Source organism: Papaver somniferum, unplaced genomic scaffold, assembly GCF_003573695.1.
Source record: "Papaver somniferum cultivar HN1 unplaced genomic scaffold, ASM357369v1 unplaced-scaffold_19, whole genome shotgun sequence".
NCBI classification, from domain to species: domain Eukaryota; kingdom Viridiplantae; phylum Streptophyta; class Magnoliopsida; order Ranunculales; family Papaveraceae; genus Papaver; species Papaver somniferum.
Window position 1 is genome coordinate 1,604,746 of NW_020628818.1, and position 27,271 is coordinate 1,632,016.

General features: G+C 41.1%; 1 non-coding gene and 1 pseudogene across 1 annotated transcript; both read right to left on the reverse strand.

The window, feature by feature from the left end:
• Positions 1–1,378: 1,378 nt before the first annotated feature.
• TRNAE-UUC lies at positions 1,379–1,451 on the reverse strand. The gene has a single exon. It is a non-coding gene; the product is annotated as a tRNA-Glu (tRNA).
• A 12,129-nt stretch (positions 1,452–13,580) lies between these two features.
• LOC113339115 lies at positions 13,581–13,680 on the reverse strand (annotated as a pseudogene).
• Positions 13,681–27,271: the final 13,591 nt, after the last annotated feature.

A 27,271-nucleotide genomic window follows, 5' to 3' on the forward strand; every position in this document is an offset into this window, starting at 1 on the left:
ATATTCTTTCGATAGTCACACGTGCCATCAGAAGTGATACCTTCGACAAGTAGATTCTTGCATGTTTAGCTAAGTTTTTTTGGGTTTTGAGGCAATATATATACATAATTAAGCATGTCACAGCCCGTAGTGGTTTTAGGGCGATAGACATGCTTGTCATGTGATACTTGACTGGGTGAAGATGAAGTGAAAAGACAAATTTCTGAAAACCAGGATTTTGATGACTCTAGGTTTCTGAGTAATGTACCAACAAGTAGTGTGGAGAGGCATGGATGTTTGATTAAGCGTGGACCAGTGGAGGATATAATGAATACCAATTATCCACGAGTGGAGATGTACAGACATAATCTACCGGTTTTATCAAAACTTCTGTAGAGAATAATAGGCTCTGATGCTGAGGAGAAAGTGGACCTGGAATTATTTGGAACTGGTTCTGGTGAATCTCACACAGGTGCCGATACTGAGCAATGTCTACAACCTGAATCAGGCAGAAACGCGATCTGAGTCTTAACATTCCTAAGCACTAGATTTACAAGTTGCGTCAGCAGCAGTCTCACCTGAGGAAATGTATCATTTTATATTTGCTCCTGCTGAAGAAGAGATGGCAGGGGACCCTGCTTAGTTGCCATCACTTGTTAAGAATTTAGGATAACTGGTGGTCCCCCAGGAATCTGAACCATATTTCCGATAGAAATTGTTCATCATCGATCACGGCAGCTTCAGAACTGCCTGTATTCATTACAATTCCACGGAGTAACTGAAACTGAATTTTGATGACATCGTCATCCATGACAGGAATCTCAAAGAAACAATGTTATGAATTATTCCGACGGGGTTAGGTTGGACTCGGAGAGCTTCAAACAGTGCATAATCATTGCGACTACCATAATAATTACTACTGTCACTCCAGTGCAACCTCAAGAGTTGAATGATTGCCTCATCCTTAATTTTCTTCCTTGGTGAAAATTGCATCTCTTACATCCTCCAAATATGGATCTCCAGTTTACCTTTAAGGAGGTTCAATCCTTTTAACCCTTCAATGGCAATCTATTATCCGTTGCCACGAAAAAATATTGATGTTAACTTGCCAACTTCTTTTGGCGTTTGGCGACACTGTTTTTCGACCCTTGCAACCTGATTGCAACATTATGTATTACCATGTGAGTTCAAATTTATAGAAATGGCACAAAATGTAAACGCTAATAAAACAAGTTTGATGGGATCTCTTGAGCAAGCATATTTCTTAAAATCTTCTCCAAGACCCTGGTCCAAACTCCATAACTTTCGTTGGAGCCCCACTCTATGAGCATCAAATAATGGAATCACTAATTTTGCCATCCGAGGCATGTAAATTTATAGCCTACTCAAATAACAATAATGCCATCTGTGGGAGTCGAACCCACAACTACATGGTTGAAAACCAAGTGCTCTTCCATTTGAGCTAAAATGGCAGATAACATTTCCAGTGTAAGTGGGATTTAGTATGAAGTTAGATAAAGTAGATTAAGCATGTAGGCATAAACATAATCCATCTTTAGACCCTCGTGCAACACTTATTGCACTTCAAATGTCCTGGAACTGTTAAGTTGATAAAGATTAGAACAGAGCCAAGAATATATGCATACAGATAAAGAAGAAAATCAAATTAAAATAACTAAGCACCTTAAGTTTCAATTATCCTTAAAGCTTGACTCCCTTGAGAGAATAATCTTTTGCCTTTGTAATGCTCAAAATCATATACTGTAAGTCTGGAAGACCATCAGTTGCAAGCTTATCAATATTCCATGTGACAGCACGTACTTCTGGTCTATGTGCATTCCCCTAATAGACATGTAAAGAACAACATGTCCCTGTTGAAATTCAGTGCATATGAGTGATTCTCAAGCACTTTCATGTACATGAATATGATAAAGAATTACCTGGCCCGATGGAGCACTGCTACTAAATTCTTTTTCTGCATCCTCTTTCTCATGCTAGGACAACCAAAGCATCACCATAGGATGCAATTCCTGAACTCGAATAGCAGCTTACGAGGAAAGACGCCACAATATCAACCCTCTTTGTAATGGAACAGGACACATGCCTTTGTGTCCCACTATTGCCTGTGTAAAGTTCCTCATAATTGCAACAATTTTTACTGATGTACCCCAGCACTTTTAAGTACAGACTATGATAAAGAATTACCTGGCACGATGAAGAAGTGCTACCTAAATTCTTTTTCTGCATCCTCTTTTTCATGAATATAAGCTAGGACAAAAGAAACATCATGATAGAACAAAACTCACTCTTTCCTTAAATACCTGCTGAATAAGAGTACTCTACGCAACATACAGGTGCATCGTGAGTCCCAAGATATCTTCCTTAGCATACCTGAAATCATCTCTGAGATATAAAAATAACATAAATGTTAACTTGATGGCAACAACCAACATTTCTACAAATACCTTGTGATCAAGAATGTTGTTACCTTTACGATTGAAATTCAATTATTACACAACCAAGTTTAGCAACAGTCTTATACTTCGTATAAATGATTTAAGTTTGTCCTTACCGCCATAGAAAGAAGGTATTCAAATAAAACTCTTAAAGATTATACCGTAAAATCAATGGTCATATCAACTGAATCCTTTTAGGAGGATATATTTAATATGAGGGAAACAATCGTTACTTACCACATTCCTGATGTTGCCTCTAATCAAGATTCTATAAACAAATACTGTTAATTAGTCTCTTCCATTATGTCTATATATTTAATCTAACTCTTTCGGTTAGAATACATCAATTTTATATACTGGTGTGAACATAATTCAACATAGCTAATTGAACTACTGCAGAACCCCAAACATGCATACAACACACATGTTAAAAATCAAAACTGATGGCCTCAATTCAACTAACCATTTCTAATGCTTGTTAGTACTGAAATAATCATCACTGTTACAATCGCAAGTCAACTGAAAATAAAAACATAACCAAAAGAATGATTAAGCTAAGCCTACAGAATACCCTACTCGATCCCAATTAAATCAAGAAATAACTTGTGTATAAAATAAGTAGTAACTTGTAAACAATAAACCCTAAACAAAAATAAGGATGTCAAATCCTTCAAAGAAATGATTTATGATTGTCCTACAGCCACAAAAAGAAAAGGTATTCAAACAAAACCTATAAAGATTATACCTTAAAAATAATGACCATACCAGTGAATCCTTTTCAGCAGAAAAGGTTTCTGATTGAAATCAATAAGCTTTGCTTTTCTTGGGAAACATAATCCTTGCTGTACTGAAGATTATACCTGCATATTAACAACCAAACATCCTTTTTATAAGCTTCCCCGGGAGTTCAAAAATTGTTTAATTAGTCGCTTCAAAAATTATGTTAAAACATCTCAATTACTATTATAGAGGTTTATTGAAGAAATAAGAATTGTTTACAACCACAATCAAATAGAAAATTACATGAACTAATAGTCAATAACATTGAAAACGAAACTAAAATCAGGAAAAAAAAGAAATAAGATGGCGGACTATTCTCTTCTATTTTCAACTCGTTTCAACCTTAGAAGAGGGAGACGGAGTAAACCCAGTAAGGAAAAATAATTAGAACTCAACGTTTATGGTATTGGAATTGAAGAAGGGTTACCTGATCGAAGGTGAAAAACCTTTAAAACTGTTAGAGATAAGAATGCCGCTGTGTAACATAGTCAGTTGATGGAGTACACGTTGAGAGTCATATGGCAATATTTACGGTCAGCTAAGTCATTGATATTTTGAATTTGTTTTCAGTCTTTGTATTCAGTTAGAGTCTGTAACTTATCTAGTTTTCATTATCAGTATAAATAAGATTCCAAGATCTCCACAATGCTTGTGGAAGATATTCACCAAATATACACTTCTAGATTGGTATCAGGCTCTAAGATCCAAGTTCACCTTCCGCATATATCCCAAAACAAAAAAAACTTGAAGAACAAACACAACTGTCACAGAAACAGCTATGGCAGATACAACAAACGCTCTTAGACAAGTTAAAATCCATCATCTTGTCACTTTGAAGCACACTGAAACAAACCACATACTATGGAAAGCTCAGTTCAAACCCATCTTAAAGGGTCATGGACTAACTGGATTCATTGATGGATCAAAAGAAATCCCAGAACGCACTCTCCCGGACAGTGATGAAATCAACCCTGCCTTCACTGCATATGAAGCACAAGATGCGTTAATCATTGGTTGGTTAAACTCAACCCTTACACCAGAAGTTCTCAGCGTTGTTGCAAAGCTAGATACTTCAAAAGCAATATGGGATACACTAGAAGCTGAGTTTGCGCCTAAGACGTTTGCTCACCAGATGAATCTCAAGAAGAAACTGCATAACTTGTCCAAAGGTAACAAGTCTTTGAAAGCTTATTTAAATGAAGCTAAACATTTGTTTGATGAACTTGCAGCAACTGGTTACACAGTTCCTGCTAATGAAATGAAGCAATCCATCTGTAATGGATTGAATCAGTCTTATGATCCAATAGTTATTGTGTTGGGTACTGCTGATAATATGGATATCCAGACTTTTAAGTCTCATCTTCTTACCTACGAGATGCGTCAGGAGAATCAACTGTCTCAGGAATCCCAACCCATGGCAAATCTTGTAACTGCGAGTACAGCATCTTCCAGCAGAAATCAACCAAGGATGAACACCAATCAGCCCAGAAGAAATTAACCTCCTAAAAATAACAATCATCGTCCACCTAACCAGCAACGTGGTTCTCCTCAATGGGATGTATACTGTCAGATATGCAAGAAAAGAAACCACACTGCAGATCGTTGTTGGTTTCGTTATGATAGGAGCAATGACAATCGCCAAAGGCCTGCAGAGGCTTATGTTGCCTTTCCTGACACAACTAATACTCAGTGGGTCACAGATACGGGTGCGACAAATCATATGACTGCTGATGCTCAGAATTTGTGCATCCCACATGAATATGATGGACCTGATCAAGTGAGAGTTGGTAATGGCAATGCTCTACAAATAGCACACATTGGTAACACTGAGTTCAATTCTAAATATCGAAATTTTGCTTTAAATAATGTATATCATGTGCCTCAGATCAAAAATAATCTACTATCTGTTCATCAGTTTTGCAATGATAACAATGTATATTTTGTGTTTCACACTAATTTGTTTGTTGTGAAGGACAAAATCACGGGGGCAACGCTGCTAACAGGAAGGAATGAGAATGGGCTTTATGTGTTGGATAGTGATGGCGGCGTGCAATCACCTTCAACCTTTCTTTATGCAAGCATTCCAATATGGCACTAGCGGCTCGGGCATCCAATGCTGAGCACAGTTTCTAGTATTGTCAAAAAGCTTTCCCTTCCAGTTCAAAATAAAAGCTTTGGCTTCTGTCACTCTTGTCATATTAGCAAGAGTAGGCGCCTTCCTTTTACTCCTAGTACTACCACTTATGATACTCATTTAAGTCTTATTGTGTATGACATTTGGGTTTCACCAAAAACATCTTGTAATGGATTTCGTTATTTTCTATTATTCATGGATGCTTATTCTCACTATACATGGATTTATCATTTGGTTCAAAGATCTGCTGTTTTCAATATCTTCTCTCAGTTTCAAAAACAAATAGAAAACCTCACAGGCCACAAAATAAAAATCTTTCAATCAGATAACGCTTTGGAATACAAGAAACTAATTACATATCTAAGCAACTCAGGCATACAACATCGTTTCTCCTGCCCTCATACATCATCTCAAAATGGATTAGCAGAAAGAAGAATCAAATATATCACAGAGAGTGGTCTGGCTCTATTATATCAAGCTCATCTTCCAGAAGATTTTTGGCCAGAGGCTTTTACTACTGCCTGTTATCTCATTAACAGGACACCAAACAAGTCGTCTGATAGCAAAACACCACTTGAGTTGCTCTTTGGAAAACAAACATACTACCAATTTCTTCGTGTTTTGGTACTTAGCATATCCTTGCTTAAGACCATATAATGCCAACAAACTAGAGCCCAGGTCTCTCCCATGCATATTCCTAGGATATAGTTCATCTCATAAGGGTTACATTTGTCTTCATCTACCAACCAACCGACAATATATATCACGACATGTTCGCTTTGAAGAAAACATATTCCCATTCTCTTCTTCCCTGGAGCGTACTCCCGAGGTAAGGTCTGACACTCATGCAACCAGTACTGATATTTTTGGGTCTTCTATTTTTCCTCACAATCAATCAGCGACAGTGCAACCTCAGCATAATGTACATCCGACTGTTGTCCAGCCGATCACACCAGCATTACTAAGGGATGTCACCCCTCAGCAGACTCCTGCAACATCACATGTGTTACCATCACCTCAGGTCTCCCAAATTCAGAATGGCAATGAGTCAGCTGAAGTTGTAGATGCTACTGTACATACAATGATCACGAGAGCCAAAGCCGGGATTTCAAAGCCAATACAAAAACTCTGTCTGACTGCGACCAAACACCCACTTCTTGATCAAGACTTCATGGAGCCTACCTGTTTCTCTAAGGCTTTTCAAATACCAGAATGGCGTGATGCAATGGACGTGCAGATTAATGCTTTGATTCAAAATGGAACATACACCTTAGTTGAGTGCAAAGAAGGGATGAATATTGTTGGATCTAAATGGGTTTTTCGAATTAAAAGAAATCCAAATGGCACAATACAACGTTACAAGGCTCGTTTGGTAGCAAAGGGTTTTACCCAGCAACAAGGTATATATTATGACGAAACCTTTTCGCCTGTTATTAAGCCATGTACAATAAGGCTGGTTCTGACACTTGCAGTTATGAGAGGATGGTCTCTTCGTCAGCTAGATGTGGAGAATGCATTTCTCCATGGGGTCTTAGAGGAGGAGGTCTACATGAAGCAACCTGCTGGATATATAGAACCTAACTATCCAAATCATGTTTGCAAGTTACACAAATCACTATATGGCCTTAAACAAGCTCCTCGAGCTTGGTTCTCCCGCCTCAGCAATCATCTGTTAAGACTAGGATTCACAACCTCCATTGAAGATTCTTCATTGTTTGTTCAACATAGAGGTAACTCAGTAGTTTATGTACTGGTTTATGTAGATGACATCATTGTCACAGGTTCTGACTCAAACATGGTTGCTAACTTAATTCAAGATTTGGGTAATGAGTTTGCAATCAAAGATATGGGGATATTGTCTTACTTCTTGGGGGTTGAGGTTTTGCAACAAGGACGGTCTCTAGTGCTCTCTCAAAGAAAATATATCGCAGATTTGTTAAGACGTACTAAACTGGATGGCATCAAGCCAGTTTGCACACCAATGGCAGCTAATGCAAAGCTACACAAGGTGGGTTCTACAAAGTTTGAGGATTCCACTCTGTATAGGAGTGTTGTTGGAGCTCTTCAGTACTTGCATATCACACGGCCAGATATATCTGTGGCAGTAAACAAATCCTGTCAGTTTATGCATGAACCTTATGTTGGACACTGGGGGCTTGTTAAACGTATTCTGCGATATTTGAAGCATACATTAGACTATGGTGTCTTCATTAAGCCTAGTCAAGATTATACTCTGTCTGCTTATTCTGATTCAGGCTGGGCAGGTGGTCTAGATGATCGGTGATCCACAAGTGGTTACTGTATATTCTTTGGGGGTAATCTCATCTCGTGGAGTGCAAGAAAACAAAAAACGGTCTCCAGATCAAGCACAAAAGCTGAGTATCCGGGTGTGGCCATTGGAACCTCTGAGCTTATATGGATTCAGTCATTACTGCAAGAGCTAGGATTTCAGTGTGCATCACCAACTATATGGTGTGACAATCTAGGGGCAACGTATCTGACTGCTAATCCCATTTTCCATGCTCGCACAAAGCACATCGAAATAGACTATCACTTTGTGAGGGAAAGAGTTTCGCGCAGACAACTGAATGTGAAGTTTATCAGCAGCAAAGATCAGCTGGCGGATATCTTTACCAAAGGGCTATCATCTCCAAGGTTCCAACTTCTCCGAGACAAGTTGAACGTCCGTCAACTCCGGTTCAACTTGAGGGAGGGTGTTAGATATAAGAATGTCGCTGTGTAACATAGTCAGTTGATTGAGTACACATTGAGAGTCATATGGCAATATTTACGGTCAGCTGAGTCATTGATATTTTGAATTTGTTTTCAGTGTTTGTATTCAGTTAGAGTCTGTAACTTATCTAGTTTTCATTATCAATATAAATAAGATTCCAAGATCTCCACAATGCTTGTGGAAGATAATCACCAAATATACACTTCTAGCTAAAACAAAATCGCAGTAGAAACCGTTTTTGGAAAGAGTCTCGAGATAGGAGGAGTCGGAGAGAGATGAGAAGCACCTAACACGGGTGTATTTGGATTATATGAATAGAAATAGTGTTGCAGTGGATAATAGGGGAAGATGAAGAACATGGAGAGAAGGATTTTACATTGATAGAATCAATATAGTTACATGGATGTATGGACGCCTTTCATCATCCACCACGTGTATAGAAAGAGACACGTGGAAGGCATGTAAAACGAGATATAAAAACATGATAGCAAGCATCTCATAAGAAGATGCCACCGGTCAGCAGATCTGACGGTCAGGGACAGAGGATCACAGAGGTATGATGGTTCAGAGGAGCACTAGATAATACCCCTTGGGTGTTATCACACCCAATCCCGAGGAAGACACCAGATCAACGGCCGAGATGAAGTTTGGCTGACACAGATGTGACCAGACAAAGAGACACTTGTCTGACACGAGCAGACATCCATCTACCCGCATTAAATACCAAAGAGATATACACGTGTTAATCAGCGCGTGGAAGAGGCGAGGATAATCCTTCGTATTCAAGCTCAGACCGCGGCATATGCCGAAGACCCTCACAATTGAAACCTCTTGACTTTGTCGATCTCTGCGTAATAGGCACAAAGCACAAGAAGATAAGATTACAACGGCGCCTCAGAAATGGGACCCACGTTCCAACCCTATAAATACCCCTCTCCAATAAGAGATAGGGGGTCGACCAATTGAGAGCAATTATAGGAGAATATAGGAGAGAGAAATAGGAAGAGTAAATAATTCCCCTACTTCCGCAGACCTATGTATACTCTAAAGTCATTCGACTATCTTTGTAACCACTCAATACATAGTGAAACACCAACCCAGTGGATGTAGGCCTTAGTGCCGAACCACGTAAATCTGTCTTATTTACATTTCAGCACGTTACATTCAGCGTTAAACTTCATATGCTTTACATTTATACTTGATTCTTGGTTTATTCCTTTATACGAACATTATTTATGATAATATTCGACTAGACAATGACAAGCCCGAAGGCTTCGAGTCGATGAATCGATATAATCATCCCCGTTATGCATACGACATACAATTCTAGAATTAGGATGTGTGCGAATATTATTTGTGAACACGTGGATGGCTTCGTGATTTACGTGTTCACAATCTGGCGCTAGAAACAGGGACTTTCTCCCGGTAAAAGATTTATCTTATCCTGTGATTTCACCTTAAACGCGCATTATGGTTGTACCCTATTCTGGGTTCAGCGTGCTTTCAAAACCTTTTTTATTCTGGGTTCATGGTCTTCATTTTCACAAACACCATTTCAAAGCAGACAAACCCACGGCTATCTATCACAGATTTGCGCGTAAGGCGCTTTCCTTTTAAAACTAAGACTTAATAATCCAGATTCATGAGTTCATACGACGGATCTGCCTTTTCAAGAGTTTTATTTCTCAAAAGTAGTCTGAAAACAAGATCCATGATTGTTTATTAGAGGATTTGTATTGCAAAAACTAGACCGATGAGGTCTTTACATTTCTCTTTTATTAAGGCCCTTGGGCAGCTCATTTCCTTCTATTCCAATAATCTTGCAGATACGAATGACACTAACCTGATCCTCGTGTATATCTTTGATTCTCTTTATTTATTCCCCTATGCAGAAAAAGATTAAAAATGGAAAAGATACTAGAGGCAGGAAAAACTAAAGCCTCATCAAAGGAGACACCGAGGATTACCCCGGTCATGAACCGAAGCAAGCAGAAAGGAGACAAAGCTGAAACAGCTACTCAGAGGCAGGATGATGCGGAAATCACCTCACCTATGAACACTAACTCCATTGCAGCCGCGGCTCTCAAAGCAGCAGCCACGAAGACTGTTGCGGCCCTCCAGGCTACAGAAGCTAACAAGACTTTGGTTTCAAACCAAATTCATCAACAAAAAGAAGGGGTGGCAGAATCTATGACACATCAGCCCGCACATCCACCAATCTTCGGAATGCCGTCAACCAACGGTCAGAATCAAACCATACCAGTGCTTTTAGTACCGCGGGTAGAAGCTCAACCGAGGGGACCAAACTTGGAGATACCAACAATTGAAGCTGATCCTCGGCCACCCTTAATACACACAGTAAACGAATGGGGAACTATGGCCGTAGGGGTACAAGCCGGAAATCCCAATCAGGGATCAAACCAGTCCCACTAACTGATGGTAGAGCTCGAAGAATTGAAAAAGAGCCAGCAGGTCTACGCAGACGCCGTAGCTCTTCTGGCCAGGGAGAACTGATAGACACATTTTTGTGTCTACTTTGTCCTCAATGTCTGTATTGTTGGAACTCTATTTTTGTACTAATATTATGTTTTTATGTATTTTTGGGAAATAAACATTTTTGGAAAATTTGGCTCGAAAAGTTGATTTTGGCACCCGGAGGACAAGTGTTATTCGGACTCTCGCTTTTGGATAAGGGGTAACCTAATTACTAAGGGGCACCCCCAGGTCACCCCCAAGGAATCTTCTATTCGCACCCCAGTTCAGGATAGGGGGCATATCATCTTCAACATTCAAATTCGTGTTTTGGCGGGAAAACCATTCTCACTCCTGACAGATTTTCAATCAGCAAAATGAAGGTGTTCTATTGCGATTCAATCGCTGAAAATTGGTGAGAAGTTGTGATTTAACATGGAAAATCTTTTGTGAGTGTTCTATTAGCTCAAACTTGGCTAGAATTGGCTAGCCAATTCACGGGCTCAAAACAGGTAAAACACATGCAGAAGAGTTTCTCTACGACTTCTGGAAGATTTTGTGTGTATTCTGCTCGTGTTTCATGCATCGAGCAACCTGTTGGAGCATGTGTAATCGAATTGGAGCGTGCTGGACCAGAGAAAATGCGTGAAAAGCTAAAACAGGAAAGAAAATATCCGAAAATATTTTCTTTCACTGCCGAGGATTTGTGGAGTTATGAAGGAGATTCGATGCATGCTTCGGGTTTAAATAGAGTCCTTGGAGGTCAGAGAAAGGGCTAGCAAGGGTCGAGAGTTGGGAGTAGAGAGGAGAGCGCTGCAGAGGAAGAATCCACCATTTTTCTCTGTTGCTGCTGCTGCCATTGATGAAGATGAAGAACACGAAGAACAGACAGCCGAAAACCGTCGTTCTTCAACAGTGACAACGACCAGTCCCTGTGGGTCGTAGTCTGCTACGCAAATAACAGCAGTATTCTTTTATCGTTCTTGGTAACGGTGTTTGCAACAATTATAAACGTTGCAAACACTCGATTTTCATCATTTTCTCTTTATTTCATCACCGTGAACCATTTTTGAGCCATAAATAATTATTTTGAGAGCATTTTTACTATGATGAGTTAAACCCCAACACTGGGACGACGGAGGAGGCCGAGCTTCATACATGGGTAATTTAATTAATTCTTTTTAATACTTTTGCATTAAAAATTAATTGAAATATGATTTGATTAAATTGGGTGTTATTTGATTAGATGGGTCATGCTTAGCTTAGGTGATTTGATGTTCCATGCTTAACATTTACAATCAATTTTTTGAGAATCTACTTTTGCAAAATAAGAGTCCATATAACTTATGTTTTGAGCGATTATTGTCGAGAATAATTCATTGAGCCCTATTTTATGAAGATTGGCCGAATCATTAGTCCCAGTACCTCTCACCATTGTTAATATTTTATTGTATATATTTATCTTTTTTATTAAGTCTAAAAAATTATCCTTCACAAGTCCGAGAGTTTGAACCTCATTACTACAACCCATCAAAAATCATTAATCATTTTGGCCCCGCTGCCGGGGATTTGTGTTTAGGTAGCATTTTTAGATTTTTTTATTATTATTTTCATTTGTTCCTTTTTACGTTTCTTTTTGTAAAATTGCACTTTACTTTGGACTTGGACTGTGACGTTGGACATTTTTAAGTTATTTTTACCCTACGGAAGGGTACCTTAAATACAAACTGTGTGCAGGGAAGGACGACGATTACGATATCGTCTCGGCCCCTCGGGTTCGTACATGACATAGGAGTCGTGGCCCGAGTCGACTTCAACGGTTCATCCCCCGTCTGCTACGGGAGGTAAGTCCATCGAAACACTTGTGAATCTCCTGTAAGCGAGTTACTGTATTCCTTAAGGTGATTCATTGATTGAAGACGAATTTGGACTGTTTTAAAATTCCTAATAAAGGGAAAGGCCTGGCCAATACAAGATAAGGGTTCGGATTTCATCACCGTTCCCTTCTTGCCCGCCTTAGGAAAACGAAACCAAACGCGAACCTAAGCTTTAAAATTTGGAATAGAACGAGACCTATAGGGTAACGAGCTTGGTAGGAAAGTCGTTCGAAAAATATTGGTTACTCTTTTAGCATACTTCGAAGTTCATGATGGTCTCTGTGAGTTGAATGCGTGACTGCGCCGCCTTGTGATAGCGGTGAGGCCTTGGGTATCAAAGCTCCACTGAGCTTCCCTCTCCTCAATTCAACTTACTTTGAATCAGATTGACTCCAGAGGGGTTTGCTTAAATTGTAACGAATTCCCTTTCGAAGGATTAGAAGTTGGTCTAGAAACAATCTAAGTGGAGCCATCATGCTTTTTGTTTGCTAGAATTTAGTAGGTTTGCTGTGGTGGAGTCAGCCTTGTTTGTGTTTGCATAGAACTTCCCTTCCCTTTTAGGGCTTTTCTTTTTAGTTTTGTTTTTCTAGTGTATGCCCGAGGTAGAACGGGCTTGGAAGAGAAACACTCTAGGTCGTCTGATTAGTGATAAACCTAGTAGTTCTTCTTGTGAAGGCGGGGAGCTCGAAGACTCTTCTTTAGAGAGCCCGTTTTTGGAAACTTCAGTTTTGAGAATCTTCGTCTTTTTGAAGAAAGTTCTCCTAGTCCTTTGGTAGTGCCAGAAATGGCAACTTTAAAAGCTTTATTGAACCCAACTAGGACCTCTCGTCCGTCTTGTATCAAGTTAGCTTAAACCGAGGCAAATTATGAATTCAAACCTTGGAATTTACAGATGCTCCCAACCTTTTTAGGAAAAGAGAATGAGAACCCCTATTTTCATGTTAGGGAATTTGAGGAAGTATGTAGTACTCTGAAAATTAAAAACCTTAGTGATGATGCACTGAAACTTAGGTTATTCCCCTTTTCCTTAAAAGATGAAGCCAAATCTTGGATGTATAGTTTGGATTCTGAGTCAATTGAAACCTATGAACAACTTACATCTGCCTTTATACATAAGATTTTCCCAAGGCACAAAACATCGTCTATTGGGACACAAATTTGTACTTTTTCTCAACAAGAGGGAGAATATTTATATAGGTATTTAGAAAGGTTCAATGACTTAATTTATCAATGTCCTCATCATGGTTTAGAGAAGGTTAGGTTAGTTCAGATCCTCTACGAGGGTTTAGACTATTCAACAACGACCATGGTTGAGTCTTTATGCACAGGTGGGTTTGAGAATAAAACTGTTGATGAGGCGATGATATTTTTGAATGAAATCGCCAATAAGACCCAACAATGGGAAAATAATAGGGAACCCCAGAAAACAATTCTTCTAAGTAGAGGAAATGTCAATAGGGTAGAAGGATCCTATGAGTCAGATGCTAAAATAGCAGCCATAGCCAAAAGGTTAGAAGCGTTGGAATTAGGTCATTCTAGTGGTACTAGTGGTAGAATAGAGCCTTTTTGGGAAGACCATACTATTGAAGAGCAAGCCGATGCTCTTTATAACAACACTAGATTCGATAACCGTCAGAAGTTTGACCCTTATTCAGAAACCTATAACCCTGGCTGGAGAAACCATCCCAACCTTTCTTGGTCTAAGGGCCAGAATCAAGGTCAGTCTAGTAACTCTAAAGATCCCCCAGGTTTTGGCTACCCTAAGAATCCTTCAGCCCCAGCACAGTTTCAGAACCCTTCGGATAAGAAGATTATGAGTTTAGAAGAGTCTCTTGCTTTGTTAACTCGTAACACTATGCAGTTTCAGCAATCTCTTGCTCAAGGTATAGAAGAAAATAAGAGAATAGGTCAGGCTAACTCTCAGGCTATTTCCGAGTTGAAAACCCAGGTTAGTCATATAAATGAGTCTTTGAGGGAAAAAGTTAAGTTTCCTAGTAAAACTCAACCCAATCCTAAAGCAGAGAAATCGTACAATCATGTGAACTCTATTACAACCCTTAGGAGTTGAAAGAAAGTTGACAATAAGGTTGCCATGCCTGATAGTGAACATGTTGTAGTTCACCCTTATGAGCCAGAAAATGAGGAGACTGATAGAGTCTCCAAAGAGACCAATGAGGGTCCTGATGAGCCCGGCTTTGTTCCCAGAGCCCTGTTCCCCCAGCTGCTAGTTCCGACTAAGAGGGAGTCCAACTTTAATGATATATTGGAGGTTTTAAGCAGGTTAATATAAACCTTCCATTATTAGATGCAATTAGGCAGATTCCCTCTTATGCCAAGTTCCTTAAGGACTTGTGTACGCGAAAGCGTAAGCTCAGTGTCCAGAAGAAAGCCTGCATAGCTAGTCATGTGAGTTCTATTATTCAGAATACCACTACTCCTAAGTATAAAAACCCAGGGTCCCCTACCATTGCTTGTACAATAGGTAAGTACCGTGTTGAGAAAGCGTTGCTTGACTTAGGAGCCAGTGTGAACTTACTGCCATACCATGTGTACCTTAAGCTAGGACTTGGTGAAATGAAACCTACACAGATGACACTTCAGTTAGCTGATAGGTCCGTTAAAATTCCTCGTGGTGTGATCGAGGATGTTCTCATAGAGGTCGACAAGTTTATATATCCGGTGGATTTTGTTATCCTAGATACCCAACCTATCCCTGACCCAGAGAACCAAATACCAGTGATTTTAGGTCTCCCGTTTTTAGCTACATCCAATGCGATCATTAACTGTCGAAATGGTATTATGAATTTGTCTTTTTGTAATATGACTATTGAGCTGAACATTTTTAATATTAGTAAGCTACCCTCTGAGCTAGATGACACATGCATTGAAGAGGTCAACATGATAGGAACCTTAGTTCCGAAGTCTGTACCAAACACCGAATCGGAAGATCCATTAGAGAGTTGTCTAGCCCGTTTTAGCATGGATTTCGACGATGATAGCAACATTGAACAAGTAAATGCTCTGTTGGATTCTATTCCTATGTTAGATACCGATAGATGGAAATCTAGGTTTGAACCATTACTAGCTACTGAATCTACCTTAAGCCCTTATTTCGAAGAGCCTAAAGATCCTCCTATGTTGGACCCCAATTATGCATTTGTAGGCCCATCTGAGATTTTGCCTATAATTCCGATTTGGATAGTGATCATGAGATTAGGCCAGTAACCGTGCTTCAACACAATAAGGAAACTCTAGGGATGACCATAGAGGATATGAAACATATAAGTCCTATAGCTAGTATACCTCAAAAGAATTTAGAGGATGAACCACCTGATTATAACTCAGAGAAAGCAATTGACCTTTTTCAGGAACAGGATAGTCTAGAAATTGGGAATATTGTGACTAGTTTATCTAGAGACACCCAAAACTCTAAGTTTGGGGGTAGTGAACTAGAAGAATCTCTAGAGTATTTTAAATACTCTCCGGATCCGGAAATTCAATCCATAGTTAAAGGTCTTACGGAGAACAGTGATTATCCTAAATTTGGGGGTAGAGATTTTCAATTATCCCCAGTAGAAGTCCCTAACTTGGGACTCAAGCCTAGTGCATCTGAGGTATCGCTTGAGTCTATTCAGACTCCACAACCTGATCCGCCTGATACTGTTCAGGAGGAAATCCATATATTAGAAACCCATTTTTCGGATGAATCTATTTTTCAAGACACTCTTATGAAGCCCAACTGGAGGCTCTGGATAGATCTGGTTGTCCTGCAAGAAACCTTAGATGAGGATGTGCTCCTTCTATTCATTTTTCTGAACCAGTGCAGTTGTCTCATATTGGTGTTAGCTCTATTTGGTATTATGGACTCACAACTTTTTCGGCTATTGGTATATGACTTTGGAAGGTGAAGATCCTTTTTGAGGTATTTGATGTCTGGCTGAAGACTTTAAACTTAGCACTTCTTGGGAGGTAACCCAATCTCACGCAACACGGTAATATCTTTCCTCAACCCTTTTTGCTTCAAGTGGTAACAATTTCTCCTCGTTCATGCTGTTAATTTTATCATTGGAAACATTGAGGACAATGTTAGATTTAAGTTTGGGGGTATGGGAAAATCTTTTAGTTGCAATAAATAAACTCCAGAGCCTAGAAATTTATGCGTATTCAGGATGACACTAACTAATCTAAGTGGATGGAAGCATCTTGGTTGTAGGAGTTGAGGAACCAATCTGATTAGATGGAAACATCTATAGAGTCTATTCATAAAAGCACAGATCTCAGGTGTTAGAAATAACATGATAGTTGCACCATATCTCGTTGAGTCCTTTTCATTTATTTTTTATTTTATTTTTTCATTTTAAACTATGTTTCTCTAAGTGATTAGGTGGGGCACACGATTCAAGTTGTTACCACTGCTAGGGTGAATTAGAGTGACTGAGTTACTAAAAAAAAAAAAAAGACCGGACCAGTTAGACCAATCGGAATAAGTATTAACACTTGGATAGCAATATGTGTGTGTTCTCCCTGTTTCCGTCGCCTAGCAAGCGTGGAATGCAGGACCCGTGGGAACTATCGTGTAATCTGCTGACAAGAAGCATGCGCTTGGATCAAAAAGATCTATTCATGCCGTTAAGTTAAAAAAAAATGGTTATTGTTCTGTGTAGTCAACTGCTGGTTCCCTTGTATTTGCCAGTTTGTTGATCTAGATTTAAGTTATTGACCACTGGTTCCCTTGTATATGCCAGTTGTGTTGATATTAGTCAGACCGGTATCTCAGTCCATTAGGATAGGTTCATTCTGGCAGTGGCCTTCAGACAGATATGTGAAACATCGATCATTTGGTTAACATCAAAACCATCTACATTTTTCTATTTCCATCTCCTTTTCTATCCATATGATTAGTTTGACTCCGAATATGATGTCCATAGTGCAACTATCTGAGTAGAGCTCTGTCACTTTATATGAATTTTAGTATGCTTGAGTGTAAACTCGTGTACAACAATTGGAATTTCGCATCAGGGTACTTCCTCCTGTAGTCAGTGATTGTAAGCCAACCAAGGAGATTCTTTAGTGCCTTCCAAGGTTCGTTGTAGATAGCTAGGGTCTGGAGTAAAGGTTTTGTGGGTACACCTCTGGTAAACCCTCCGGAGACAACACTCCGCCACTAGGGCCACCTAGTGGTTTAACGGCTTACTGCACGTGCTAAGTGTAGTCATTATTTTTTAGATTAGATTTGCTCGAGGACTAGCAAATAATAGGTTTGGGGGTATTTGATAGACACATTTTTGTGTCTACTTTGTCCTCAATGTTGTATTGTTGGAACTCTATTTTTGTACTAATATTGTTTTTATGTATTTTTAGGAAATAAACATTTTTGGAAAATTCGGCTCGAAAAGTTGATTTTGGCACCCGGAGGACAAGTGTTATTTGGACTCTCGCTTTTGGATAAGGGGTAACCTAATTACTAAGGGGCACCCCCAGGTCACCCCCAAGGCATCTTCTATTCGCACCCCAGTTCAGGATAGGGGGCATATCATCTTCAACATTCAAATTCGTGTTTTGGCGGGAAAACCATTCTCACTCCTGACAGATTTTCAATCAGCAAAATGAAGGTGTTCTAGTGCGATTCAATCGCTGAAAATTGGTGAGAAGTTGTGATTTAACATGGAAAAGATGTTGTGAGTGTTCTATTAGCTGAAATTTGGCTAGAATTGTCTATCCAATTCACGGGCTCAAAACAGGTAAAACACATGCAGAAGAGTTTCTCTACGACTTCTGGAAGATTTTGTGTGTGTTCTGCTCGTGTTTCATGCATCGAGCAACCTGTTGGAGCATGTGTAATCGAATTGGAGCGTGCTGGACCAGAGAAAACGCGTGAAAAGCTAAAACAGGAAAGAAAATATCCAAAAATATTTTCTTTCACTGCCGAGGATTTGTGGAGTTATGGAGGAGATTCGATGCATGCTTCGGGTTTAAATAGAGTCCTTGGAGGTCAGATAAAGGGCTAGCAAGGGTCGAGAGTTGGGAGTAGAGAGGAGAGCGCTGCAGAGGAAGAATCCACCATTTTTCTCTGTTGCTGCTGCTGCCATTGATGAAGATGAAGAACACGAAGAACAGACAGCCGAAAACCGTTGTTCTTCAACAGTGACAATGACCAGTCCCTGTGGGTCGTAGTCTGCTACGCAAACAACAACAGTATTCTTTTATCGTTCTTGGTAACGGTGTTTGCAAAAATTATAAACGTTGCAAACACCCGATTTTCATCATTTTCTCTTTATTTCATCAGTGTGAACCATTTTTGAGCCATAAATAATTATTTTGAGAGCATTTTTACTATGATGAGTTAAACCCCAACACTGGGACGACGGAGGAGGCCGAGCTTCATACATGGGTAATTTAATTAATTATTTTTAAGACTTTTGCATTAAAAATTAATTGAAATATGATTTGATTAAATTGGGTGTTATTTGATTAGATGGGTCATGCTTAGCTTAGGTGATTTGATGTTCCATGCTTAACATTTACAATCAATTTTTTGAGAATCTACTTTGGCAAAATAAGAGTCCATATAACTTATATTTTGAGCGATTATTGTCGAGAATAATTCATTGAGCCATATTTTATGAAGATTGGCCGAATCATTAGTCCCAGTACCTCTCACCATTGTTAATATTTTATTGTATATATCTATCTTTATTATTAAGTCTAAAAAATTATCCTTCACAAGTCCGAGAGTTTGAACCTCATTAATACAACCCATCAAAAATCATTAATCAAGAACCAAGACTTGAAAGATAGGATTGCCCAAAGCACGAAGACTATCCAACAACTGGACGAAGCAAATTCTAAAGCACCAGAGCCTAATAGAGACCGAAGAATCATCTTAGCAAACGCCGCCAGGGGAAGCAGTGCATCCGATCCGGAATATGCCGCCGAAGATTTAGACTATTATGACAGCGAAGTTCGAAGAAAGAAACGCTCAACTGAGCATGAGAACGTGGGATATTACCGCGCAATGGAGGAGCTGCGTGATGAGATGATGGCTGAGATCAGGCAGTTAAAAGCCAGACAAAGCGGAGGAAGGCTTGAAGAGGTGATGAAAGAAGCTAACTCCACGCCCCTAACTCATCGCCTGGCAAATACCCCATTCCGTTAAAGTGCCCTGTCCCAACTTTTGAATGCTATGACGGATCCAGTGATCCCGCGGCACATATCCGGTATTATAATCGTATCTTATTCCGATTGAGTCAAAACGACGCCGTCCTCTGTAGATATTTCCCATCAAGTCCGAAAGGGCTTTGTCTTGGTTTGACAACCTGCCACCTGATTCCATCAACTCCTACGATCAACTCGCAGAGAAGTTATTGAGGACCTACATGTACAACAAAGCTGTCAACACCGGAATGGATAAAAATTTTCTCTGGCAATTGGTTACAAGAAGAACACGAGGGAATACACCAACAGATGGCACAAGATCTTCCAAGCCATAGGGAGTGTGGATCCCGTAGTAAGTATCAACTGCTACAAGTGGGGATTAGACCGAATGAGTCCACTATTTGTTGAGATCCACGGAAGCGTACCTAAGACAGAAGGAGATCTTCGAATAATTATTGAGAAGTACGCTCGTCTTGAAGAAATCCAGCGTGAGAACCCGAGGGCACAAACGCAGAGGTCTCACCGTACCAATTCCGCAGAACAAACCAGCGGGGCCAAAAGAAATAGCTCAGTGGAACGGCCTCACGAAGATAGGAAGGAACGAAGAGATGAACGACGAAAAGACGATCGAAAATTCGAAGATCAGGTTTACACGAAGCTCAATGCTATCTACGCTCGGATCTTGCGAGAGATCAAAGGAAGGGAAAATTTGGAGTGGCCGTGGTCTAAGGGAAAACAACCCCCAAGAACCAAAAAGTCTAAAGATTACCGTGAGTATCATTGCTTCAATGGACACCGGACCGAGAAATGCAAAAACCTCAAAATAATGATCCAAAAATTGATTGATGCTGGCGAACTCAAGCAATACATACGAAAGGAGGTCACCGAGGACAGATCCAAATGAACCAAGCAAGTCCAACTTCCAGAGGGAAACCGCACAATCAACACCATCTCGTGTTCTGAATCCGCAAGGCCCTCACTTACAGCGCAGATAGGAAAGAGTCTACGGAAGCAATTCGAAGACCACTGCGAATTATATAAGATTGATGGCGTAGAGGTGGACGAGCACGAAGAGTGGATGGACGCACCTATCATCTTCGATATTGAAGATATCGAAGAAGATATGGAAGGCCATAACGATCCCTTGGTCCTCACACTACCAGTGGCCGGATGTAACCTCAAAAAGATCCTCATCGACGGGGGAAGCTTAGTGAACGTTCTATTCTACGACGCCTTCAAACGGATGAAGCTCCATGATGAATAGCTAATGACCTCTTATTACACCATCTACGGGTTCAATGGAGCGCCCACAAAGCCATTGGGAGACATCGTGTTGCAAGTGAACTCCGGGCCCATGAAAGTAGAAACACGATTCAGCGTGGTTGACGCCCCATCCCCCTATAACGCCATTATTGGACGAACGTGGGTACATAAACTCAAGGGAGTGGCAGCAACTTACTACCAATATCTCAGGTTCCCTACACCCGAGGGAGTGATGGAAATCAAGGGAGATCAGGTCTCTGCAAAAGAGTGCCAGACCACTCAGGATCGTATCAACAACGAACAGGAAGAGCAGCGAAAAACCCAAAGGATCAAAAATAAAAAAGCTGCGAAAGAAAAGGCCATAAACCTGTTTCTCAAGGAAACCACAATGAAGGGCTTGATAAAAGATGATAATGTCCTTAACATAGAGGCAAGTACTTCAGCAGCCAACGAAGGACAGAAACATACCAAATAGCAATTAAAGAACGTCCCAGTCCTCGGGGACCCGAAGCCGGTGTTCACACCAGTGGAGCCCGTAAAAGAAATCAACATAGGAACGGAAGAAAACCCGAAGATGATCAAAGTAGGGACCATAATGGACGAAAAAAGAGAAGATTCCTTAACCAAATTTCTTAAAGAATACGCAGATGTATTCTCCTGGAAGTTAGGAGACATGCCGGGGATTGATCCGAAAATAATCCAACACGAGCTGCGCATCAAACCAGGCACGCTACCTTTCAGGCAGAAAATAAGAAAAGTTGCACCAGAGTATCATAAGGCAGTAGAAAAAGAACTTCGGAAACTACTAGAAGCAGGCTTCATCAAGGAAGTCAAATACCCTACATGGATCTCCAACATGGTCGTCGTTCCTAAGAAAAATGGAGGGGTTAGGATATGCATCAACTTTACTAACCTCAACAAGGCATGTCCAAAGGACAGCTATCCCCTGCCAAGCATAGATCAGCTGGTTGAAGCAGTGGAAGGATACGAAGAGCTGTCATTTATGGATGGACATTCTGGTTACAACCAAGTAGCCCTGGCAGAAGAAGATCAACTACACACAGCATTCTACACCCCGCATGGCCTTTATTGCTACACTAGAATGCGCTTTGGACTTCAAAACGCAGGGGCAACGTACCAAAGAATGGTCGATGGTATCTTCAGGCCATGGATTGGTAGTACCCTAGAAGTCTACGTTGATGACATGCTCGTTAAAAGTAGGTTGCGCAAAGATCACCACCGGGACCTGAGAGATATTTTCGAAGCAATGAGGAAACATCACATGAAAGTAAATCCAGAAAAATGCACTTTCGGTGTCACCTCAGGGAAATTCCTCGGATATCTGGTAACAAAAAGGGGCATTGAGGTAGACCCCGCGAAGATTCATGCCATAGTGGAAATGCCATCTCCGAAGAATTTAAAAGAAGTGCAAAATCTCAATGGGTCCTTAGCAGCCTTGGGAAGATTTATTGCTCGATCCTCGGACAAATGCAAACATTTTTTCAATATTCTCAAAAAAGGGAGTAAGTTTGAATGGACCGCAGAATGCGAAGAATCCTTCCAAAGAATCAAGGAACACCTGGCTTCAATTCCAATCCTGCAGAAGCCTGATCCTGATGAGGTTTTAGCATTATACATAGCAGCGACAGAAGACGCAGTTAGCGCATTGTTGGTCAAAACCAATACGAAGATAGAACAACCTATCTATTATGTCACTTAAGACCCTCAATTCTGCGTAAAGGAATTACACGAAGATCTAACAACTCATCCTGGCATTGGTATGGGCTACTCAAAAGCTGAGAACCTATTTCCTAACTCACTTCATCCGCGTCCCATGCAAAGCACCACTGAAAGCAGTCCTCAAAAGAGCGGGAAAAGTAGATAGAATATCCAAGTGGAACACCCACCTGGACCAATTCAACATCATTCATGAAATTCAGAATTCCCAAAAATCCCAAGTTTTGGAGGATTTCTTAGCAGACCTCCCCCTGGAAAACGATGAAGAGATTAGGGGAATACCAGAAGCCGACGAGGAAAGCAAGGATCCAGTTGATGTCCTCGAACCCGCGAGTCAAAAACAATGGGAAGTCTTCGTTTATGGTTCCAAAAATAAGGAAGGGGAAGGAATAGGCATTGTCATCACCACCCCAACTGGAGAAAGGATCGTACAGGCACTCAGGTTAGAATTCAAAGAGCATACTAACAACATCGTCGAATACGAGGCAGTCGTACATGCCCTCCGCTTAATAATAGAGATGGGGGTAACTGATGTAAGACTGACAAGTGATTCGCAGCTTGTCATACGGCAAATAGGGCTCGAATACAATGTGTACGACGACACCCTCTCAGCTTACATGGCCTTGGTCCAAACATTGGCATCACAAATTCCGAACATCAAGTTCCGGCACTTATGCAGAAGGGATCTCAGGCACGCGGATGCCCTAGCATATATATCATCCATGCTGAAGGACAAGAGTATCGAAGCTATCAAAATAACAAGGGTATACGAGCCTTCGATTGCATCACAATTTTCCTTTGCTACAAATCAAGATACAGTGGAAGAAAATATCGAAGATCAGGTGGGAGAAGACATCCGTGACGATTTTGACGAAGAAGATATCCTGTCAAGAGCAAATCAAGACGAAGATTTCAACAACGAAGATGATTGGAGAATGATGATCCATGCGTTTCTCAAGGATGGAACCTTACCCGCGGATCACAAACAAACCAGGAAAATACTCTCCAAAGTAGGAAGATATGATCTTCGGGATGGGATCCTGTACAAGAAATCTTTCCTCGGACCGTTACTACGTTGCTTATCCAGGAAAGAGGGGCATCGAATTCTAAACGACATCCATTATGGTGACGCAGGAATCATAGCGGCATGAGATCACTAGCCGACAAAGCAAAAATGCAAGGATATTACTGGCCCACAATGATACAAGATGCTGCAAGAATGTCCCGACGATGTGAAGAATGTCAGCGTTTCGCCAAAAAGATACACGCACCAGCAACAACGTTGAATTCTGTGGATAGTCCGTGGCCATTTGCAAAATGGGGCATAGATATCGTTGGGCCTTTCATCGAAGGATCAGGGAAAAGACGATTTTTGATAGTAGCCACGGACTACTTCAGTAAATGGGTGGAAGCCAAAGCCTTAGCCAGGATCAGAGACGTGGACGTGTTTACTTTCATATTCCAAAACATTATTTGCAGGTTCGGCATACCAGCGGAAATCGTGTCCGATAATGGTAAACAATTACAGGGGAAAAACATAGACATGCTCTTCGACACTTTCAAAATAAGGAAAAACAAGTCCACCCCCATATACCCTCAAAGCAACGGACAAGCGGAAGCTACTAACAAGACCCTCGCCCTTATCCTCAAAAAGCAATTAGACGAACACAAGGGGCGATGGTGTGAACAGCTACACAATGTATTATGGGCATACAGGACAACACGAAGATCTGCCACTGGGGAGTCCCCATTTCTCCTCACTTATGGAGCTGAAGCAGTCATCCCAACAGAGATCCTCATGCCAACCACAAAGACCGAAGCATGGGAGAAAAATCTCACAACAGACATGATGTTAGAGAGACTGGACGACCTGGAAGGAAAGGAGGAAGCAGCATTGCAAAAGATGGAAAATTATCAACGGAGACTAGAGAGAGAGTACAACAAAAAGGTTAAGCTTCGAAATTTTGTAGAAGGGCAGTATGTGCTAAGAACAATCCCGCAGTATCAACGAGAGAAGAAATGGGGAAAGTTAGCACCTACATGGGGAGGACCTTTTATAATACACGACATTGCGGGAAACGGTTCCTACTATCTTCGCAATCTGAAAGGCGAGGTCCTCCGGCACCCTTGGAATGCTAAATGGCTCAAACCGTACTACCCATAGGAGCAGCGCAGCTTTGCATCTGCGTGAAGAATACCAGAAGAAGAAGGCAGCGTAACCGCTTTACATGTTTCTATCTCTGGACGAGGAGTAGCAGGCCTCAACCTATCAATCAAACAAACTTTTTGGGAAATCTTCAAGCAAACGAAATGGTCAAAAGGCCCGCTGGATGAACGCATGTACATTACATAATAAATTAACAATATTGGGGAAAGTAGTTAATCTACAATCTCTCAGGGCTCCCCTATCAGTGTCTATGAGTGTAAGACCAGGGGGAAGGCACCCAGCAGAAAGAGATACCCAACCAATTTTAAGGCAGCGGGTCGACGGAATGGGTGCATGTAAATATTTCAAATAAGCATTCCATATCCTAGAACGCTGCCTCGGCCCCCACCGTTTGGGAATCCTCTGGCCCAGGATTCGCCAGCGGGGTGACAGGTCTCAAGACGATCACGAAGGTATTTACCTTCGGTGTCGCACCCAAACACTCTCAACTTTTTACAAAAAGTTATTTCTAGTTTAACACTTCACAATACTTAAAATAAAAAGATGAATTGATAACGCAGGTATGCCAAAAGGATGATCCATTTCATAAAGAGTTGATTACAAGATTCAGCAAATAAGATAAAGCAGGAAACACATCAAAAAATGATCCGAAATTATATAATCAACAAGGATCAACTTTCTATGACTAATAAAAGAAATCTACTTGGACGATACAGCTCCATCAACAGGGTTGTCTCTGCGAGATGAAGGTACGCTACCACCTGAAGAGGGCCCAGAAGAACCAGGCAAGGCGCGGGAAGGGGACGACGCGGATAATTCTTGACAAGACCATGTTCGACTTTAAGATCAAGTTCAATCTTATCTAGGACTTTGTTGGTCTCTTCAGCCAACTGACATCGAGCTTTATAAGTGATAACAGCGGTCCGCTGGTTGGCCTGAGACAGCAATGCAGATAGGCGTTCCGCCTCTTTGGAGGCAATCTCCGCTGCTTCCTCACGAGACGCGGCCAACCCTTTGAAATAGTTGGCTTGTCCTTCCTGCTGCACTAAGGCAGATTGAGTTTTTTTAAGCTCATCATTTGCTGCGTGAAGCTGTCCCTCGAGTGCTGAAAACAAGAAATACCAAGGGGTTAAAACGAAGAAATAACAGAATCACACTCGATAAAACGAGGTTATACCTTCGACATTAGCCGAAGCCTCTTCATACTCATTGACAACTGCGTCCCGAGCCTCATCAAGAAAGTCATATTCGTGGATAGTTTCTTATAATCCGTTTGAAGGTTCGTAAGAGCAAATTGACTCGCGTCTAAGTCTACCTGCTTCATTGAATCCAAGTGACGAAGATGGTTGACTTCGTCATTCATCTCCCCCATCCTTTTATGGAGTCGATACACATTCACTTCAAGATCTCTTTCAGACTCCACTTGGCGAGCAACATCAGCTCGAGACGCTGCTAGGGCTTTACTAAGAGCACCAACCTCGGCCCTAGCATTATCTCTTTCCTCGGAAAGACGCAGCATACTATCCCTAACCCCGGGGCCTAAGAAAGAACGAGCCTGTTGTAACTCTCCTTCCAAAAAGCGCACTCTAGCCTCTAAGTCCGAAGCATGTTCGAGCATCACGCAGGTTGTCACGCGTCCATAGCAGCGTACCATTAAACAAACAACGGTCATGATTGTACTTATTTTGCATATCAACCATCAGTGTTCGCTTTTCACGCCACTCAGCTGTTAAGGCGTTGTGCTCATCAGCACGAGCATTCCACTTTACGGCTTCGCTTTTCAACTTACCCACCAACTCTGCAATACGGGATTTCTGTCGTTCCCTTTCTTTCCGAAGCCATATCAGCTCGGGGACTCCACCCACTGAAGATAGGGTGGGGAGACTCAGACAGAACACCAAAATACAGATAGGGAATCACGAGGAGTAAAAATCCGTAAAATACGAACCTGTGAAGGACGAGACATTTCTACGAGTCTGCTCCAATTCGTTGCGGACTATAGCAAGTTCTGAACGAAGACTCCTCAGCGTTACCCAGCTGTTCTTTTTCCTTCAGACGGCCCCTCAGTTCATTTATTTCCACTTCAGCCGCAGACAGTTCCTCTTCTATGACGAAGCTTGGCCTCCAACTTTAAAGACTTTGCTTTGAAGAATTGGTATAGAACATGGTTACAATGTTCGCTCTCATCATCTACGTCACAAACAACAAACATTATATACCAAAGGGATCAGATATCACGAAGACACAATGTTCGGATATCAAAAAAAAAAGAGTACAAGGATTTACCTCTAAGACACTGCTGGGGAAAACCGTATTGGTACCCATCAGCTATGGCCATCATATCAGCAACATAGGAGGGAGGGTCAACCACTAGGTTAGCTTCCGAAGCTCTCATTCTTCTCCCACATCTCAGCAACGCGGGCTTCAGAAGACAATTGCATCATCCGACGAGTATAAGCGTCGGAATTCTTCTCACCAGTGACCACTGGGGCAGGGTTAGGGACGAACATCAGGTTC